The sequence below is a fragment of the Notamacropus eugenii genome, chromosome 4 (assembly GCF_028372415.1).
Source record: "Notamacropus eugenii isolate mMacEug1 chromosome 4, mMacEug1.pri_v2, whole genome shotgun sequence".
Taxonomy (NCBI): Eukaryota; Metazoa; Chordata; class Mammalia; order Diprotodontia; family Macropodidae; genus Notamacropus; species Notamacropus eugenii.
Window position 1 is genome coordinate 220960243 of NC_092875.1, and position 20443 is coordinate 220980685.

Here is a 20443-nt window from a genome sequence, read left to right on the forward strand (position 1 = left end):
CATTTCCTCCTCCTTGAATTACAAGAAAGAAGGCATCTGTACTGGCCCTAGAATCACAAGGTTGTTAAAAACAACTTTCAAAAAAATATCATAAAAAATTAGTCAATTTTAAGTGTAAAACTTAATTTTGCTCACCATATAGCCCTTTGCTACCTTTCCAATATTCTTGCATTCACTTCTCCTCTGCGTTTTTTACAGCCCATCTACGATGGCCTCCAATATATTCCATTTGCTCCTCTAGTATGGAATACCATTTCCTGACATTATGAATTTGCAGTGATTGTTCCACACTGAGGATTTTCTTTGCCTCCTCATTTTTGAGTAGGAACTTTCTTGGCTACCTTCAAGTGTTACTTCAAAATCCACCACCAGAGATCTTCCATGTTCCTGTAAGTCACTCTGAGATTGCCTCTTTCTGTCTCTATGTTTGTCTCTGCCTCTCTGTCTCTCTGTCTGTCTCTCTGTCTTTCTCGCTCTCTCTCTCTCATTTTATACAGACACACACACACATTTGTATGTATACATAAGTCTGTATGTATGTACATGTACATATTTATGTATATATGCTGTCTCCCCAATTAAAATAAGTTTCTTGAAAACAAAGATTATATACATATATATATATATATATATTCCTTCCTATACAACCTGAGTGTTGACTATATGTAGTGTTTCGAACCTAGTAATCCCCAAAACTTACTGATTAGACCACCAAGTAATAAAAGAAGTTGCAAGGTGGTACAGAGGGTAGACTAGGGTTAAAGGAAGTAAGGAAGTAAGGAAGACTAGGGTTAAAATCCAGCTTCAGAAACATATTAGCTGCAGGAGCCAAGACAGCAGAGTAAGCAGTAGATTACTGCATTTCTTCCTTTCTAATCCCCAAATACTCATATAACAGAACCCCAGAAAAATCCCAGAATTGCAAATCCATCAGAAAAATGGGGTAGACCAGTCCTTTGATCCAGAAGACTTAGAGGATTTGCAAATAAGGTCCATATTACTCATAAAAGGGGAGCACAGTCAAGGACATGCAGTGTCCCAACTAGTAAGTTGAAGACTCCACCTCAACAAAATAGTGGTAGATCCTGAGCATCAAAGTGGTTGAGCAGGCAAACACCAACACAATGACCCCACCTATGTGCCTTAGCCCAACCAGGGGAACTAGCAGACTCCAAATCAGAGAACCACCACATGCACCAACACAGCCCTGGATGGTCAGGAATCCAGCAGCAGCAGACTCCCCTCTGCTACGTAAGAGACTTGGGGAAATGTGGAAAAATCCCACCTGGCCTCAGCACTCATCAGACACCACCACTAGGGCCCCACCCTAGCACCAGGTAAACTGCCAAACACGTAGAACCTCCAGCAGTTCATTAGTGACTAGGTCCCTATACGCCAGGAAAGAAGCTTGGGACTGTGTACCCTATGCCCCAACAGAAGAGCTCAACTTTAAAAGCCATAAAATAGAACACCCCCCCCAACATGAGCAAAATTAAAAAAAGAGAGAGAACACTGACCATAGAAAATGTTTATGGTGACAGGGAACATTAAAACATAAACTCAGAAGATCTCATCATGAATATGGCCAAAAATGAAACCTCAAAGGTGAATGTACACTGGTCTCAAGCTCAAAAGGCCTTCTCAGAAGAGCCCAAGAAGGACTTTAATGTCAAATAAGAGAAGTGGAAGAATAATTGGAAAACAAAATAGGTACACAAGAGAGCATCAACAGCTTGACAAAGGAATGACAAAAGTTGAACATAGAAAACAATATCTTAAAAAATACAACTGGTGAAATGGGGGGTACAAGGATCCAGTGAGGGGAGAAACAACTTCTTAAAAAATAGCTTTGGCAAGGGGTGGAGCCAAGATGACAGAGTAGAAAGACGTATATACTCTAGCTTCTCCCACATATCCCATAAAATACCTGTAGAAAATGACTCTAAACAAATGCAAGAGAAGCAGAAGCCACAAAATGACAGAGTGAAAGAGACTTCTAGCCCAAGGTGGCCTGGAAGGTTGACAAGAAAGGTTAATAGCATGGAACAAGGAGAGGAGCATAGCCCATGGTGCCCAACCCAGCCTTGGCCAAGTGGCACTGGCAGAAACAGGACCAGAACAGTCCTCGGGGAGGAATCCATAGCAGCAGTTGTGGTTCTCAGATCCCTCTACACATAAACACCAAATACACTTCCAACGTCACTGAAAAAGCTTTTTTCTCATTGGTGGTGAGAAGGTATTAGGATCCTCCCCTACCCCTAGCCAAAGGTGGTGACAGTGGTGGCAGTAGCAGCAGCATCCATTTTTGGAGCCCTCCATCTAAATTCTCTGGGAGAATTGAGCCTTTGATCTGAATCTCAGTGCTGAGTGGTGGTCCAGGGGTGAGGTAGAGTGCTGGCTGCTGTGGTAGAACTGATGGAGGCTTCAGACAGGGAATTCTACTTGCAGACCCTAGGCAGAAAAGCTTTGATAGCTCCCACACCAGAGCTCAGGTGAGAAGAGTAGTAAACTCCTCTTTCTTGATTGAGCCACCTTGGAGAATATGAGAAATTACAGGTCCCCAGAGTATACCCCCTTCTTGACAAAAGACTCACAAATCAAGTAACTGAGTGGGAAAATACCCAAGAAAGGTAAAAAATATGAGACTACAGAAGGCTACTTGCTTGGTGAACAGATATTTTCTTCCATTCTTTCAGGCTGAGGAAGAACAATGTTTACCAACAGAGACCTCCAAAATGAATATGCAATGGTCTCAGGCCATGCAACAGCTCATATAGGATTTTGAAAATCAAGCAAGGGAGGTGAAGGAAAAATTGGGAAGAGAAATGAGAGGGATGCAAGTAAATCATGATAAGCGAGTCAACAGCTTGCTAAAGGAGACCCAAAACATGCTGAAGAAAATAACACCTTTATAAATAGGCTAGCTCAATTGGCAAAAGAGGTCCAAAAAGTCAATGAGGAGAACAATGTTTTATGAAAGCAGGATTAGTCAAATGGAAAAGGAGGTTCAAAAACTCACTGAAGAAAAGAGTTCTTTAAAAATTAGAATTGAACAGATAGAAGTTAATGACTAGACATCATCTTTCATAAAATTATCAAGAAAAACTGCCCTGATATTCTAAAACCAGAGGACAAAAGAAATATTGAAAGAATCCACCAATCACCTCCTGAAAGAGATCTGAAAATAGAAACTCCTAGGAATACTGCAGCCAAATTTCAGAGGTCCCAGGTCAAGGAGAAAATATTGAGAGGAACTAGAAAGAAATGATTAGAGTATTTTGGAAATGCAATCAGGATAACACAGGATTTGGCAGCTTCTACACTAAGGGATCTAAGGGCTTAGAATATGATATTCCAGAAGTTAAAGAAACTGGAATTAAAACCTAGAATCAAGTACCCAGAAAAACTGAGTATAATACTTCAGGGGAAAAATCATCCTTCAATGATATAGAGGACTTTCAATCACTCTTGATTGAAAGACCAGAAATGAGTAGAAAATTTGATTTTCAAACACAAGAATCAAGAGAAGCATAAAAAGGTAAACAGGAAAGAGAAATCATAAAGTACTTTCTAAATTTGAACTGTTTACATTCCTACATGGAAAGATAATATTTGTAACTCTTGAGACTTTTCTCAGTATTTGGAGGGTTATACATACACACACAGTGTAGTAGACAGAGAGCACAAGGGGAGTTGGATAAGAAGGGATGATATCTAAAAAACAAAATTAAGGGGTGAGAGAAGAATATATTGGGAGAAGAAAGGGAGAAATGGAACGGGGCAAATTATAACTCATTAAAGAGGCAAGAAAAAGTTTTTTCAATGAAGGAGAGAAGGGAGGAGGTGAGAGGGGAAAAGTGAAGTTTACTCTCTTCCCATTTGGTTTAAGGAGGGAATAATATGTTCACTTAATTTGGTATGAAAATATGTCTTACACTACAGAAAAGTAGGGGAGAAGGGGGACAAGTGGAGTGAGAGGGATGATAGAAGGGAGGGCAAATGGGAGAAGGGAGTAATTAGAAGTAATCACTGCTAGAGAGGGACAAGGTCAAAAGAGAGAATAGAAGAAATGGTGGGCAGGATGGGATAGAGGGAAATACAGTTAATCTTACACAACATGACTATTGTGAAAATCTTTTGCAAAACTAAGCATATATAGCCTATATTGAATTGTTTGCCTTCTCAGTGCAGATGGGTGGGGTAGGAGGACTGGAGAGAAGTTGGAATTCAAAGTATTAGAAACGAATGTTAAGAATTATTTTTGCATACAAATGGGAAATGGGAAATACAGGTAGTGGGGTACAGAAATCTATCTTGCCCTACAAGAAAAGAGAGAAGATGGGGATAAGGAAATTGAGAGGTGTGATAGAAGGTAGTGCATATTGAGGGAAGGGGTAATCAGAATGCAAGGCATTATGGGGTGGGGGGAGGGGGAAGATGGGGAGAAAATTTGGAACTCAAAATATTGTGGAGATGAATGTCAAAAGCTAAAAATAAATAAACAAACCACCATTAAGAAAAAATAGATCTGGCCAAAAATTAGAAGGAGATACAAAAACTCACTGAAGAGAAGAACTCCTTAAGAAGTATATTCACTAAATGGAAAAGAAGATACAAAAGGTAAGTGAAGAATACAATTCATTAAACACTAAATATGGGCAAATGGAAGCTAATGAGTCTATGAGACATGAAGAATCAGTCAAAATCAAAAGAATGAAAAAATAGAAGAAAATGTGAAATACCTCATTAGAAAAAAAAAATTACCTGGATGATAGATCCATAAGAGATAATTTAAGAATTATTAGTCTACCCAAAAGCCTTGATTAAAAAAATGAATCTGTACAGCATCTTCATGGAAAGAATCCACCAATCACTTCTTGAAAGAGACCCCAAAAGACAAATTGCAAAGACTTCCATAGCCAAATTCCAGAATTATCAGATCACTGAGAAAGTACTGCAAGTAGACAGAAAAAAATAATTTATTTTTTTATTATTAAATTTATTTATTTAACTTTTAACATTCATTTTCACAAAATTTTGGGTTACAAATTTTCTCCCCTTTTATCCCCTCCCCCCTAAACACCAAGCATTCTAATTGCCCCTATGACAAATCTGCTCTCTCTTCTATCATCCCTCTCTGCCCTTGTCTCCGTCTTCTCTTTTGTCCTGTAGGGCCAGATAGCTTTCTATACCCCTTTACCTATATTTCTTGTTTCCTAGTGGCAAGAACATTACTCGACAGTTGATCCTAACACTTTGAGTTCCAACTTCTTTACCTCCCTCCTTCTCCACCCCTTCCCTTGGGAAGGCAAGCAATTCAATAGAGGTCAAATCTGTGTAGTTTTGCAAATGACTTCCATAATAGTTGTGTTGTATAAGACTAACTATATTTCCCTCCATCCTATCCTGTCCCCCATTACTTCTATTCTCTTTTGATCCTATCCCTCCCCATGAGTGTCAGCCTCAAATTGCACCCTCCTCCCAATGCCCTCCCTTCTATTATCCTCCCCACCCTGCTTATCCCCTTATCCCCCACTTTCCTGTTTTGTAAGATAGGTTTTCATACCAAAATGAGTGTGCATTTTATTCTTTCCTTTAGTGGAACGTGATGAGAGTAGCCTTCATGTTTTTCTCTCCCCTCCCCTCTTTATCCCTCCACTAATGAGTCTTTTGCTTGCCTCTTTTATGAGAGATAATTTGCCCCATTCAATTTCTCCCTTTCTCCTCCCAATATATTTCTCTCTCAGTGCTTGATTTCATTTTTTTTAAGATATGATCCCATCCTCTTCAGTTCACTCTGCGCACTCTGTCTCTATGTGTGTGTGCGTGTGTGCATGTGTGTGTGTGTGTGTAATCCCACCCAGTACCCAGATTCTGAAAAGTTTCAAGAGTTACAAATATTGTCTTTCCATGTAGGAATGTAAACAGTTCAACTTTAGTAAGTCCCTTATGACTTCTCTTTGCTGTTCGCCTTTTCCTGGTTCTCTTCATTCTTGTGTTTGAAAGTCAAATTTTCTTTTCAGCTCTGGTCTTTTCATCAAGAATGCTTGAAAATCCTCTATTTCATTGAAAGACCAATTTTTCCCCTGAAGTATTATACTCAGTTTTGCTGGGTAGGTGATTCTTGGTTCTAGTCCTAGTTCCTTTGACTTCTGGAATATCCTATTCCATGCCCTTCGATCCCTTAATGTAGAGGCTGCTAGATCTTGTGTTATCCTGATTGTATTTCTACAATACTTGAATTGTTTCTTTCTAGGTGCTTGCAATACTTTCTCCTTGACCTGGGAACCCTGGAATTTGGCCACAATGATCCTAGGAGTTTCCCTTTTTGGATCTCTTTCAGGCGGTGTTATGTAGATTCCTTGAATATTTATTTTGCCCTCTGGTTCTAGAATCTCAGGGCAGTTTTCCTTGATAATTTCATGAAAGATGATGTCTAGGCTCTTTTTTTGGTCATGGCTTTCAGGTAGTCCCATAATTTTTAAATTGTCTCTCCTGAATCTATTTTCCAGGTCAGTTGTTTTTCCAATGAGATATTTCACATTATCTTCCATTTTTCCATTCTTTTGGTTTTGTTTTGTGATTTCTTGCTTTCTCATAAAGTCATTAGCCTCCATCTGTACCATTCTAATTTTGAAAGAACTATTTTCTTCAGTGAGCTTTTGAATCTCCTTTTCCATCTGGCTAATTCTGCTTTTGAAAGCATTCTTCTCCTCATTGCCTTCTTGAACCTCTTTTGCCAATTGAGTTAGCCTATTTTTCAAGGTGTTATTTTCTTCAACATTTTTTTGGGTCTCCTTTAGCAGGGTGCTGACCTGCTGTTCATGCTTTGACTTCATGTCTCTCATGTCTCTTCCCAGCTTTTCCTCCACCTCTCTAACTTGATTTTCAAAATTCTTTTTGAGCTCTTCCATGGCCTGAGCCCATTGAGTGGGCTGCGATATAGAAGCCTTGACTTCTGTGTCTTTGCCTGATGGTAAGCATTGTTCTTCCTCATCAGAAAGGAAGGGAGGAAATGCCTGTTCACCAAGAAAGCAACCTTCTATAGTCTTATTTCTTTTCCCTTTTCTGGGCATTTTCCCAGCCAGTGACTTGACCTCTGAATATTCTCCTCACACCCACCTCGCCTCCTGGTCTTCCCAGCCAGCGTTTGGAGTCTGAGATTCAAATGCTTCTTCCAGCCTTAGGGCTTTTGGCGGGGGCAGGGCTGCTATTCAGTGTGAGATTAAGTTCAGGTGCTCAGGTTGGGGCAGGGCCACCTCTCAGGCTCAGTTCCCTCAGGGCGTTTATGCACAGACCTTCAACAATGGATCCAGGCTCCTGCCTGCTTGGGGAACCCTGGTCGCTGTTGCCTCTCAGCTTCTGCCTCCCGAGGGGGCCTTAGTTATGGGGGCACCCCACTCTCCTGTCGACCCGCCAAAGAGACTCTCTCACCGACCCCCATCACCTGTGGGTGGAGGGACTTGTGCGGCCACTGGAGATCCCGTCCCTGAAGCCTGCTTGAATCTGAAACCTGTCGGTGCCGCGGGTGCGGCAGGTCTGTGTTGGGCTCCGCGTCTGCAGTGTGACAGACCTTTGGCGAGAGGTTTGCAAGTCCCTCTGGAACAGAAATCTCCTTTGCTTCACTGTTCTGTGGCCTCACTGCTCCAGAATTCACCATGAGTTACTTTATACAGATGTTGTATGTGTTGTGGGTTCAGAGCTATGTGTATTTGCACCTTTCTACTCTGCCATCTTGGCTCCGCCCCCAAGAAATAATTTATATATCATGGATCCACAGTCAAGATCATGCAGTCCTGAGAAGCTTTTACATTAAAGTACTGTAGGGCCTGGAATATGATCTTCCATAAAGCAAAGGAACTTGAATTTCAACCAACAGTGAACTATCCAGCAAAACTGAGTACGATCTTTCAGGGTGAAATATGGTCATTTGGTAATATAGAATACGTTCAATATTTCATGAATAATAAAAAAACTGAACAGAAAGTATGCTCTTCAAATATAAGATGCAAGAGAAGTATCAAAAGGTAAAAAAGAAGAAAAAATGTTATTATGGTTAAATTGCTTACGTACTTACATGGGAGGGTGATACTTATAACTGATAAGTACAACTTTATTATGACATTTAGAAGGGGTATACATAGATAGAGGGAGTGGAAATAAATTGAATTTGATTTGATGACAAATATTAAATAAGAATTGAAAAAATGATTTTACTGAGAGAAGAGGAAAGGTGCAGGTAGAATTGGATAAATTACATCACAGGAAGAAGTGCAAAAAAGGTTGGAGTAGAATATATTATGTTGTTAGCTAAAGTAAAAAAAGTCATAATTTGCATGTCTCTTATTGGTAGTAATTTAGAACATTTTTTCATATGACTATAGATAGCTTTAATTTCTTCATTTGAAAGCTATCTGTTCATATTCTATGACTGTTTCTCACTTGAGAAATGGCTTGTATTCCTACAGACTTGACTCAGTTCTTTATATATTTTAGAAATGAGACCATTATAAGAGACAGTGGCCATAAAAATTGTTTCCCAAATTTCTGCTTGCATTGACTTTGTGCAAATCCTTTTCAATTTAATGTAATAAAAATCCTTTGTGCATTTCATAACGTTCAGCATATCTTCTTTGCCCACAGATTCTTCCCTTCTTCATAGATCTGACTGGTAAACTATTCCTTGAACTTCTGATTTGGTTATAGTTTCTTCCTTTATGTCTAAATCATGTACCCAGTTTAAACTTAATCTTGATTAATGGTGTAAAATATTAGTCTATGTCTAGTTTCTGCCATACTATGCAACAACTGCAAACCATCCAACAACTGCAGCTGTTCACTTGCTCCCTTCCTTCCCAAACTGGAAAGTCTTTAAACTTTCTGCCAATTAGAAATCAGATTTACTAATTTTTTTTTATCCTGGTTAATTATTTTGTTTTAATTAACTGATATTTTGGAATAGTTTTCAATATATAAGCATCTGTCTCACTTTGTATTGAGGATCTTTGGACTTACTGGGAATCCATTGACCTATTCGTTTTGCCTGTTAATAAATAGCTGGGATTGTTCCCTCAATTATTGTTAATTATCCACCACATAGTCATAGGAATTCTCTATGAAGTACTCCTGAACTAATGCTCAGATTCTTTGTTTTTTTTTTAATTTATGAAATAAAACAAGTATTTCCATAATATAAAATGGAAAAGAAGATTGAATATGAAATTGTAAATCGACAATGTACAACTTGCTATCCTTTTCAAATATACAATAAAGTTATCATGTAAATTTCTTTCCCCCCCCTTAGATATGGCTAACTCTAGACACAAATAGATGTGTGTGTGTGTGTGTGTGTGTGTACATACACACATTTATTTGTAAAATTATTCTATACACACGTCCATTTATCACTTCTTTATCTGGATGCAGATCAAATCTTTTCCTTATGCTTAATTAGATTATTTATAATAACTTATTCAGTCAAAATCATCCTTAAAAAAAATCACCATTACTGTATACAATTTTCTCTCGTTTTTGCTGATTTCACTTTTCACTATTTCATGTAAATTTTCCATGTTTTTTTTTTCCCCTAAAATCACTGAGCTCATCATTTCTTATAGTGTAGTAGCATTCTATCACAATTATATGCCACAATATATTCAGACATTTCCCAAATGGTGGGCATCCCTAAAATTTTTAGTTCTTTGCCACCACAAATAGAACCCCTATAAACATTTTAGAACATACAGGTTCTTTTCCTTTTCCCCAAATCTTCTTCAGAAATAAAAGAAGTAGTATTATAGCTGGGACAAAGTGTACGTAGGTAGTTTAGTGACTCTAGGCATAATTACAGATTGTTCTCCAAAATAGTGGGATCAGTTCACAATTCTACCAACAATGAATTAATGCACCAATTTTTCCACAACCCTTCCAATATTTGCCACTTTTCCCTTTCGTTATTTTAGCCAATCTGGTAGGTGCACAATGTTATTCCAAAGTTGTTTTAATTTGCATTTCTCTAGTCAGTTATGAGTTAGGGCACTTTTTCATATGACTGTAAATTGTTTTGACTTATTTCTTTGGAACATATCCTGATCACTATTCTTACAGATTTGGCAGCATTCTTTCTATATTTTAGGCATGAGACCTTTATCTGACAAACTGTGTATAAATTTTTCTCCTAATTTTCTGCTTTCTAAATTTTGCATATAGCAATTTAACTTTTATTTAGCACTTTAAGGTTTGCAAAATGCCTTAAAAATATTATGTTCTGTTATATTCACAACATCTCTGGGAGTTAGGTGTTGTTATTAAGCATCTGTTACAGATGATGAAACTAAAGCTTGTAGAAGTTAAGCAACTTGCCCAGGAACATACAGCTAGTAAGTGTCTACTTAGATTTCAAATCAGGTATTCCTCATTCTGGTTCCTGTGATGCACATAATGTGCCACAGATATCAGCCTTTAACATTTTAGAAACCAGTCATCATTATCCACTCAGTCTTATATTCTCCAAGTTAAACATTACCAATTCCCACATACGTTCTTTGAACTATCACCATTTAAGTCACTCTACTTTTGATGAACTCTTAAAAGTTGGCTTATAGAAATGGATGCAATGCACCACAAGCATAGCGAACAATACGACCTGAGGATACATGAAATTTGTAGTAACAGTGTCACACTATCATCTCATTTTGAGTGTGTGACATGCTAACATCTCCATGCTTTCCCCCACCCTATACAATCTGATGTCAAGCAAGGTCATCTTATACTATAATTGAAAGCTTAAATTTAATAACATTCATGTGATTCATGTTATATGTACAACATGTTTTGTTTCAATTTGTTATTTTGGGACCATCATCAAGTGCATTAATAACTTTTTAAAAAAAATTTCTTAAGTATCAATTTCATCATTCAACATAATAATTCTAATTCTATTTCACCCACAAATGTGAATACTCATACATATAATGTATGATTTTGTGTGTGTGGGAGAGTGATTTGTGTCTGTTGATAATTCTAATATTAAACAGAACTCCATGACCAAAAAGTGTGGCACACAATTCAAGATCTCCTTCAGGTTGTCATCAGCTTATTTATTAACTAACATTCTTTTAGATGCTATTGTTGTTTAGGTCTTGATTTCACCAAACCATATTATCGTCATCTTGCCCTCATTTTCAATCTTTACCTAAAGGAGAAGTGCTGAGATTTGGTGAAATGTCTAAACAAAATTAGAGTACCATGATTTCACCCTTGCTCATAGCTGTATTACAAATGCAATAATAATAAATCTTCCTCTTCCTCTTGTTCAATGCAGTGTGGAGGGGCATTTTAAAAATATGTCTTCCTCTAAACACTATCAAAAAATATAAATCTACATTTCCCATTCATGCAGTGCTAAATGCTTAAATGGGTATAATACCTAGGAAATTCCAATGTAGAACTCAAGGATTCTAGAAAGCAGAGAGCATCCATAAAACTTAGATTTAGTATGTGCCAACAAAAGCAAAATACTAAGCTATGATTGAAAGGGGCATGTTTTTGTTTTCCCTTTATACTGTAAGGTATTTGAATTGTGAGAATTTTGGTAGGATGAGTTGGAAGCAGATGCAATTGAAAGCAGACATGCCTTCCAGTTAGTATAGCAGAATATGAAAAAGTTATTTTTCCCATGTCTAAATTAGGTTGAAACAGCAATATTTCATGGCAAAAGCCCCATGTTAATGTTTCTATAACTCAGTGTTTACCTGACATGTGGTAAGCAAGTAAAAAAAAAATGATTGATAGGAGTTCTTTCCGAATGAAGTTTGAATTAGGCATAAGTAGTTCAATAATTATTGCCACCATCATTGCCACATATTTTTGAGTGTCTGCTATAGAAAAATCTATTACAGGATTTAGAAAGGCATCAGATGTATGTATTCCACAATTTTCATTCTAATTGATGGAGATAGCATGTACTTAGGGAAAACAGTAAAAAAAACAATATAAATATTTCAATTGAGTATAAAGGAAAAAAAGATTTATAAGAGCTGAAAGGACGAAAATATTTTCTATCGATAGGATCAGGAAAAGTTTAATAGAGGATAAAAGGTAAGAATTTTGACAGTAGAAAAGTAAGAAGGTCATTCCAAAAGAGTTAGGAAAGATGAAATATTCTCAGCAGAAAATGAGTAGATTTCTTTTTTATTTTGTTTTTTTTTCTTTGTTTTTTGGATGAGGAATTCATATGTAGGAAATTAAGAGATAAAGATGGAAGTGTCATTTAGGATACAGATAGTGAAAGGCCTATGAACATATGTATTAATGCAAAAATGGAATAGAAGATAGATATGACAGTTATAAAAATCAAGGCAATAGAAAAGGTATCTCAATGTCATATATAATTAATTGCCAAATAAATTATTCAGAGTATAATTTCTCTAGGAATTCAACAGAAGTAGAGGTGACTCATGTATGATATGACGAAAGAAGTACAATTCCATCAGCAACATTAGATCAGAGTCTTGAAGCTTTTAAGATTTATTTAGGGTAGAGGAGGGTGAAATATTATCAATTAAAATGAACAGATATAAATAATACCAACAATAAGAGATGGCATCTGTATAATGTGAAATCTATATAATACTTTAAGTTTTATAAAACTCTTTTTATTTATATAATATTTGTTTCCCATAATAACTTTTTGATATAAGTATTTTATACAGGATTCTAATTCTTATTTCATGAATAGAGTAACAAAACACCAGGAAGTTTAAGAACCTTGCCCATGGTGACATAACTAGTAAACAGTGACTGAAATTTTAATCTAGGTTTTTCCCTACTCCATATCTGGCTCCTGACTCTATATTCTCCACTACACCACACCAATCTATTTCTTTCTTTTGAAAATAATATTTAAAAATATGTTTGAGGTACTGTGAGTAAGTGTGTGTGTGTGTGTGTGTATGTGTGTGTGTGTGTGTAAGAGACAGAGAGAGAGAGAGACAGAGAGGCAGAGAGAGAAAGAGAGAGGTCTGTTTATAACAATAATGGCAAATATAGCTAGAATATTAGAGGAGGGTCAGACTATGGATACCTTTTAAGTTTATGGATAACTTCTAAATTTGCATCTGTACTTGGGGCTCAATTTAATATAATAGAAAAAAATGCTTTCCAAGAAATTGACTTGAGTTTATTTCCAAGCCAACATTCTAGTACAGGAAAGAAGTCAAGGAGTAACACTGGGAACTAAGGAAGAAGACTAAGCTAAGCCCAATGGACCATAACAAAGAAGAATGACAAGCAAGCCCAGGTAGTAGCTAAATGCATGTTGATGGAAGCAGGCTGTATATGTATAAGATACATGAGTTCTCAGCACTTCATATGATCAGTAGGAATCATCAAAAGATGATGGTCATAGTTAGCACAATTATATATAATCAGCAGAAATTATGGCAACAAACACAATAGCTGAAATGAATATCTATTGGTAATTAGCAAAAAGGGTTGTATTCTCTAATGTGATCAATTGAAAACCAGAGGTCAAACATTATGGAGGTTTTAATGAGTCCAGTTTTTTTTCTGTTTTCTTTGACATCTGCCACCTGAACTTCATTCATATTGATATCTCCCTAATTCAAGAACTTAATGACTATTTTGACTGTATTATTGAAGTAGCTTCCTTTCTGAGAGCTATTTAGTCATTATCACTCTAGGTATTGGGAAAAATAGGTTGATTCATATGTATAATATCATTAGGATAATGGGACCATAGCTTTAGAGTTGAAATAGATCTTAGAGTTCATCTCTTTTAAGTCTATCATAGAAACCAGAGCTCAATGTCGAACGATTTGGCCAATATCACACAGGTAATAAATGGAAGACTTAAAATTGTCTTCTCAAATTAGGGCATTTCTCAAATTCAACACAATTTTCTCTGGGTCTTGATGTGGTGTTTAAGTAACATGTTTTATTTCATGGAGTAGTTCAGGATGGCCCAAACCACTGCATGATTTTCCAAATTTAATATTGCTCACTCTTCCTATTCTTAAATTCTGTTACCAGATCATTTTTCATGTGCATTTCCTTTCCAAGATGGACTTAGTCATTTGGCTATTAATACTAATAATCAGCATTGATATATACCTTTAAGGTATTCAAAGCATTTTAAATACACAATTTCTCTTTATGTTTTCAGTAGTCCTATGAGATTCATGTTACAGATATGAATACAGATATAATATTCAGTTTTACAAAGGATGAAACTAAGACTTGGGGAGATAAATTGAAGCATATATATCATAGAATCTCAGAGGTAGTCAGTATTTGTGTAAATCTATGATTTTCCTATCTATATGCAGGGTGTTTTTTTGACATCCTCTACAATTCCATAATTATGAAAGTTAAACTATTTTCTGTCCCGGGTCTGTCCCCGGGACCTTCGAGTGAGAATCTCCCTTCGGTGGGCACCGCTTCGGACGTCTCCGGACCTACCCCGGGGGACACGGTGGCAGGCAATAATCAGGCAATGCGCAGGAGGTTCATAGCTTTATTGCATGGAGGAGTCCCACGAGCAGTTCAGGGCGTTGTCTTATATAGGGAGGTTCTTCCGGGCTGCCATCCTAACCCGCCCCGAGGGTGAGGCCTACCACCCGATTGGATCCAGCCCACCCGACCAATCCCGTGGGCTCACAACTCCTCTATGGGAGCTGTGTCTACCCTCGGATTGGTGGGCTGCCACTCCCGGGGAGGCCCCTATCGGCCCAGGCGCCTAGGACCGACCCCCGTCAATTTTCTATTCACAGGATTCTGAAACTATCCTTGATCCTTGGTTGGATCAGGAGACTATAAGTTCAAACTTGTGACAGAAAGAAAAAAAAAAAAAACCATGAGGAGCTCCAGGGGCAATCTAATATTTGGTTGATGGAGGATGATGGGGAACCACATCTTTCAACTGAATCAATTTAAGGTATACTGATTACATATCTAAGTTAAATATCCTTCTCCTGTTATGCTTAAATGTAAGAGTATTGATTTTGTGAATTGTTGTATGACTTCCATGTTCCTCTTTTTCTTCCAATTGTGAACCAGAATAACCAGGACATTACCCTGAGAGAATAACTCAGAGGAAAATTAGACTGATTTCTTTCAGCTGAAAATAGATCTCTTTTAGGAGATTCTGTACACAAAAGACACAGTTTTGTGATGGATTATGGGAAAAATAACATTAACAAAAAGCACAATATTTCCAGAAATAAATCATTAGTCCGGTCTTTGTTGTTTGCTCCCCCTGCCCCATAAAAATGTATTGCTGACTTGAAAGCAGCTTTCTTGCAACTTTTTCATTCTTTTTTTTTTTCACCAAGGAAAGTGGAGATTGAAGACTACTCATTTACCCAGGTGGTATAATTTGAACTGAGAACTATATTCTGACTATAAACCAAAGGAGCATTGACCTTAGAATCTCACCAGATTCAGATATCTTCTTATTCTGGGCATGGGTTTCTTTCTGGGGCCTACTGGATAAAAAGAAGTCATTAATAACCATTTTTAGGATAGGTAGCAGTATTCTTCTACTGATGAGAGGATTATTAAAATAAGATTTCACTACATATCACCCATTGATCCCCAGACAAAGCAGCTGGAATGGCTGAAGACTGTAGCTGAAGATTTAATTTCTTCCTTCCTTTTTTCCTTTTTTCCTTCCTTCCTTCCTTCCTTCCTTCCTTCCTTCCTTCCTTCCTTCCTTCCTTCCTTTCTTCTTCTTCTTCTTCTTCTTCTTCTTCTTCTTCTTCTTCTTCTTCTTCTTCTTCTTCTTCTTCTTCTTCTAACAAAGAGCAAGAACAAAATGGGTGTCTATCATTGTGGAATGGTTCAACCAAGTGGAGTAGGTGGATATAATAAAGCACTATTATGACATAAAAATGAGAACTATGAAAAAAAAAATCGAGAAGACCTGATGAAATAATAGAGCGAAACTTCAGAACCAATAAATGATCATATATGGTAATCATAGTAATATAAAGAAAAATAACTTTGAAGGACTTCTGTATTCTGATCAATTTAGTAAACATTCATGAATTCATAAGCCTGAGGAATGCTGTTACCTTTCTCTTGGCAAAAAGGTGATAAACTAAAGGTACAAAGTGAAATATACAGTTTCAAATACTACTAATGCTATTTGTTGTGTTGACTATACTTATTTATAACAAGGGGTTATTTCTGTAAGGAGAAATTAATATGTAGTAATAGAGATAAGAAAATGTGAGTAGAAAGGAAGGAAGAAAGAAAGAAAAGACTTATTAAGTGCTTTCTCTTTTCCAGGAACTGTGCTAACACTTTACAAAGATTATTTCACTTTATCCTTATAAAAATACAGAGTTAGGTCATGTCCTAATATCCATTTTACACTTGGAGAAACTGAGGTAAAGTGGCTTGCTTAGAGTCATTAAGCTAGTAAATGAAGAAGGGAAGACTTTAACTTAGTTTTCCCTCTTCACAACCAGTTCTCATATCAACTATATCACTTAGCTGACTTTACACATATGATAAAACGGCCAAGTCGTTATTAAGCACCCACTAAATTCTAGGCACTGTGTAAGGAAGACAGCCTTATGTCTAAGAAAGTGGAAATTTAAAGTATGTATTGCTTTACACATCATTCATTCATAATTACATACAAATCAATACAACACACAATCATAAAACCTTGAGTACATTTAAATTTACTTCATATTCAACATGGTTTTCTTCTATATGAATTTGAGAAGCAGTGTACTAAAGCAGATAGAATGTTGGACTAAGAATCAGCATATTTGAACTGACACATATACATCACTTCGCCAGCTGAACTTTAATTACCTTTTCTTGGTGCCACCTAATACTCTGTCCATTTTGCCCGTGGAATACTATAGATATAATGATTTCTGATAGGAAAGGCCTAAAATGTATTTCTTTGAGCAAGAGAGAGAGAGAGAGAGAGAGAGAGAGAGAGAGAGAGAGAGAGAGATGATAGGTAGGTAGGTAGGTAGGTAGGTAGGTAGGTAGGTAGGTAGGTAGATAGAATGATTTAAGCTTCTTTCAAGTAGGGATTATTTAATTCCTTGTACTTTTAGACTCATTGCTATAATAAATTAAAAGAAAATATATTTCCTATTCATTAATAGGTCCATTTGACCTGATTAAATCACATGGAAACCTAAGTCACACATGGTAGGAGGAGCTTGCTGAATGAGTGGAAAAGGAAGAGTAGAGCACAAGTGAAAGGAAGTGAATAGGAGAGGTTCGGGCAGAGAGAGAGGGGGCACAGGTCAACATACAACTAAGCTCCTGAGTATTTGTTTGTTTGTCAAAAGGCCCCAGTGGAGGTGAGGGAGAGGCTTGGTTATGGCTTTGTCCCTGGCAGTGGTAATGTGTATTGACTTCTGGGCTACTATGATAGTTTTGGCTTTCTGGTTTTGGGATTTGAATTTCAGTTGTCTGAATAAATGTTTTTCTCCTGCTTTCTGTATGGAGAGTCTGTTATAATTTGCAGTTGAGTACTATGATAGTATATACATAGTCAGCACCACTACTCTAAATATTGCCTTGGTGATACATCTAGCACCACAGATAGGATTACAGGGTATAAAATCACTCTTTGGAGGCAGAGAAGATTTAGAGGAAGAAACAGATATTCTAGGATGGGAGGATTTACTGTGTTTCTTCCTAGCAAGGGAATAAACTTAAAGCATGGGACCCTATGAAATCTGGGAAGCAAGGTTATGGGAAAGGGAACCTAGAGATTTGGAAAGGTATTTGCAAGGAATACTAATAAAACCAGGGAAAGAGCTGGCCAGCAGATGGAGAGGCTGGAATTCATTAAATGGTTACGTATTATGAGTAAAAGCAGAGACAAGCTGCTTTTGGAAAGGAAAGGAAATTTCCTTTTCTTCCTCTGTCTCCTCTGCCTTTCTATCTCCAATTAGAGATTTGATATTTTGCAGTCTCATCCTCATTGCCATTTGTAGTGCAAACATGATATTCACAGAGCCTAGGACAGCCCAGCACAATTGTGAATCACTAAATAAAAAAGACTCTCCACATGGAAGACAGAAAGAAAATAATTTTTCAGACACTAGAAAGTCAAATCTATCATTGTAACAGAAATCTATACACAATAGCAATGCAGAGAATAACCATCTCCCAGCCTTCCCCCTGCTAGGCTTCCCACAAACCAGGCCCCTTAAACAATTCACAAACAAGCTCTCTCACTCATGTCAGCCAGGGAAAAAATCCAAGGAAAAAAAATTCCAAGGAAAAAAATCAGATGAAAAAAGAATTATCCAGGTTACATGGGAATTCTCAGCATTTGGGCTCTCCTTTAAAAGAGCAAGCTGAGGGATCTCAGTTGGAAGAAAAGGCTGCTAATTAAGCTAAGAAAAAGTGGAAGACTGGCGACAGAAATGTGTATACAACTTTTGTATAGACCCATCCTAGTTGCTATAATGAAGACTGCCAGAAGAGTTCATGGGTGGAAAGTGTAACTAAGTCTGAGTAGGAAAATGAAATAATGGTGCAGGGGGAGGCTCCCGAGGCTGAAATTCACTCCATACTAAGGTGAAAATAAGAGAACAAAGCAAGGAACATGGTGTTTAGGAAAATAATGAAGGATTTAATTCAGCAAGAGGTCACAGATATTTTGAGCTGGTTCACTCAAATGATCGGAGAATCTTTAATATTTTGGCTGGTGAAAATCGGTGATGAAGGAGCTGCAAGAGTATTGATAGATGAATTGGATTGCTTGAAATTTATAGGCATCAGAGTTCTTTTGTATAACAAACCTTTAGAGATTACAATATACATGGAGGTAACAATATGACTAATCTGTTAGCTTTCGCTGAATAAGGATGGAACAAGCAGGATTCTATTGAATCTAAGTGACCTAATGGAGATAGATCCCAGTATTCACTTAGGGATTGTATATGAAAATTAAACAAGGAGGTAATGAAAAATGGCACAATAATTGTAAACAAAGATGTATGCTATGATATCCCCTTAACAGTTTCCCATAGGATTATAATAGTGAAAATGGCTCATCCTGCTTATAAACAATTACTTTTGACTCTAATAATTGGGGGAAAAGGGAACTCGTTTTCAGAGGTGGTATTGATAATATATTTTTGCATAATGTTAAAGTAATATTGTTTCTTAATGGGAAGATCTTTCTCATACACTAATAGGCCCATGTGACCTGCCTGGGTCTCACAAAAGTCTGAGTCACATGGAACCTGAGTGGGAGAAGCTTGTTGAATGGGTGGAACAGAAAGGGGTGGAACAAGAAGGGTGGAACAAGAAGTGGCAGAGCTAGAGCAGAGCTGAGAGGAAATTGATCAGAGTCTAATCAGAGCTGGGAAAGATTCAGACAAGCAGGCTGGCTGACTGGCTGACATGAGTGAGAGCTTGTTTGTGAATTGTTTAAGGGGCCTGGTTTGTGGGAAGTCTAGCAGGGGGAAGGCTGGGAGTTGGTTTTTCTCTGCATTGCTACTGTGCATAGATTTCTGTTACAATGATAGATTTGACTTTCTGGTGTCTGAATAAATATTTTCGTTCTGTCTTCCATGTGGAGAGTCTGTTTTATTTAGGATTCAGAATTGTGCTGGGCTATCATAGGCTCTGTGAATATCATGTTTGCACTACAAATGGCAATGAGGATGAGACTGCAAAATATCAAATCTCCAATTGGAGACAGAAAGGCAGAGGAGGCAGAGGAAGAAATGGATGTCCCAGGGTGGAAGAAATTGCTTTAATAGTTGCTAGGAAGAGAATGGGATAAAGGCACAAGGCTCTTTGAAAACTGGTAATCAGGATTGCAGAAGGGAGAACCCAGAGCCTTAGAAAGCTGTTTGTAAGAAATACCAATAGAACCAGAGAAAGAAATGGCAGGGGTATGTAAAAGATGATGGACATTGTTATAAGTTATTGAATTATATGTAAAAGAAGAGAAAGCTGCTGAAAGAGAAAGCTCAGATGGAAAGGGGTTTGACTGGTTTGCATGAGAGGCTTTTTATCCTGTGGCTTTCAAACTCTCCTTTAGAAGAACAAGGTGAAGGGTCTCAGATGGTAGAAGAAAAAGTTGTTTTTAGTTTAGCTCACAAAAAGAAGCAAAAATGTAAAAATAAAAAGGATGTGTGGGCAACTTCTCAGTCATACACACAACAGGAGAATCTAGGGGGCCACACAATGTTTGGGGAGGTAACTGAGGATTTTACTCAGCAGGATATGACATATATTTTGAGTCAGTTCACCAAAGGATGGAATCATTGGTATCTTGGTAGATGAGAATCAGTAATAAAGATATGTTTTCTCAAGAGAGAAAGTGAATAGCCAGCAGATGCAAAGTCAGAATAGATGCACAAGAAAATAATTGTTTACTGCTCTGTTGAGAGCACAGACAGATTTTGGAAATATAGATGGT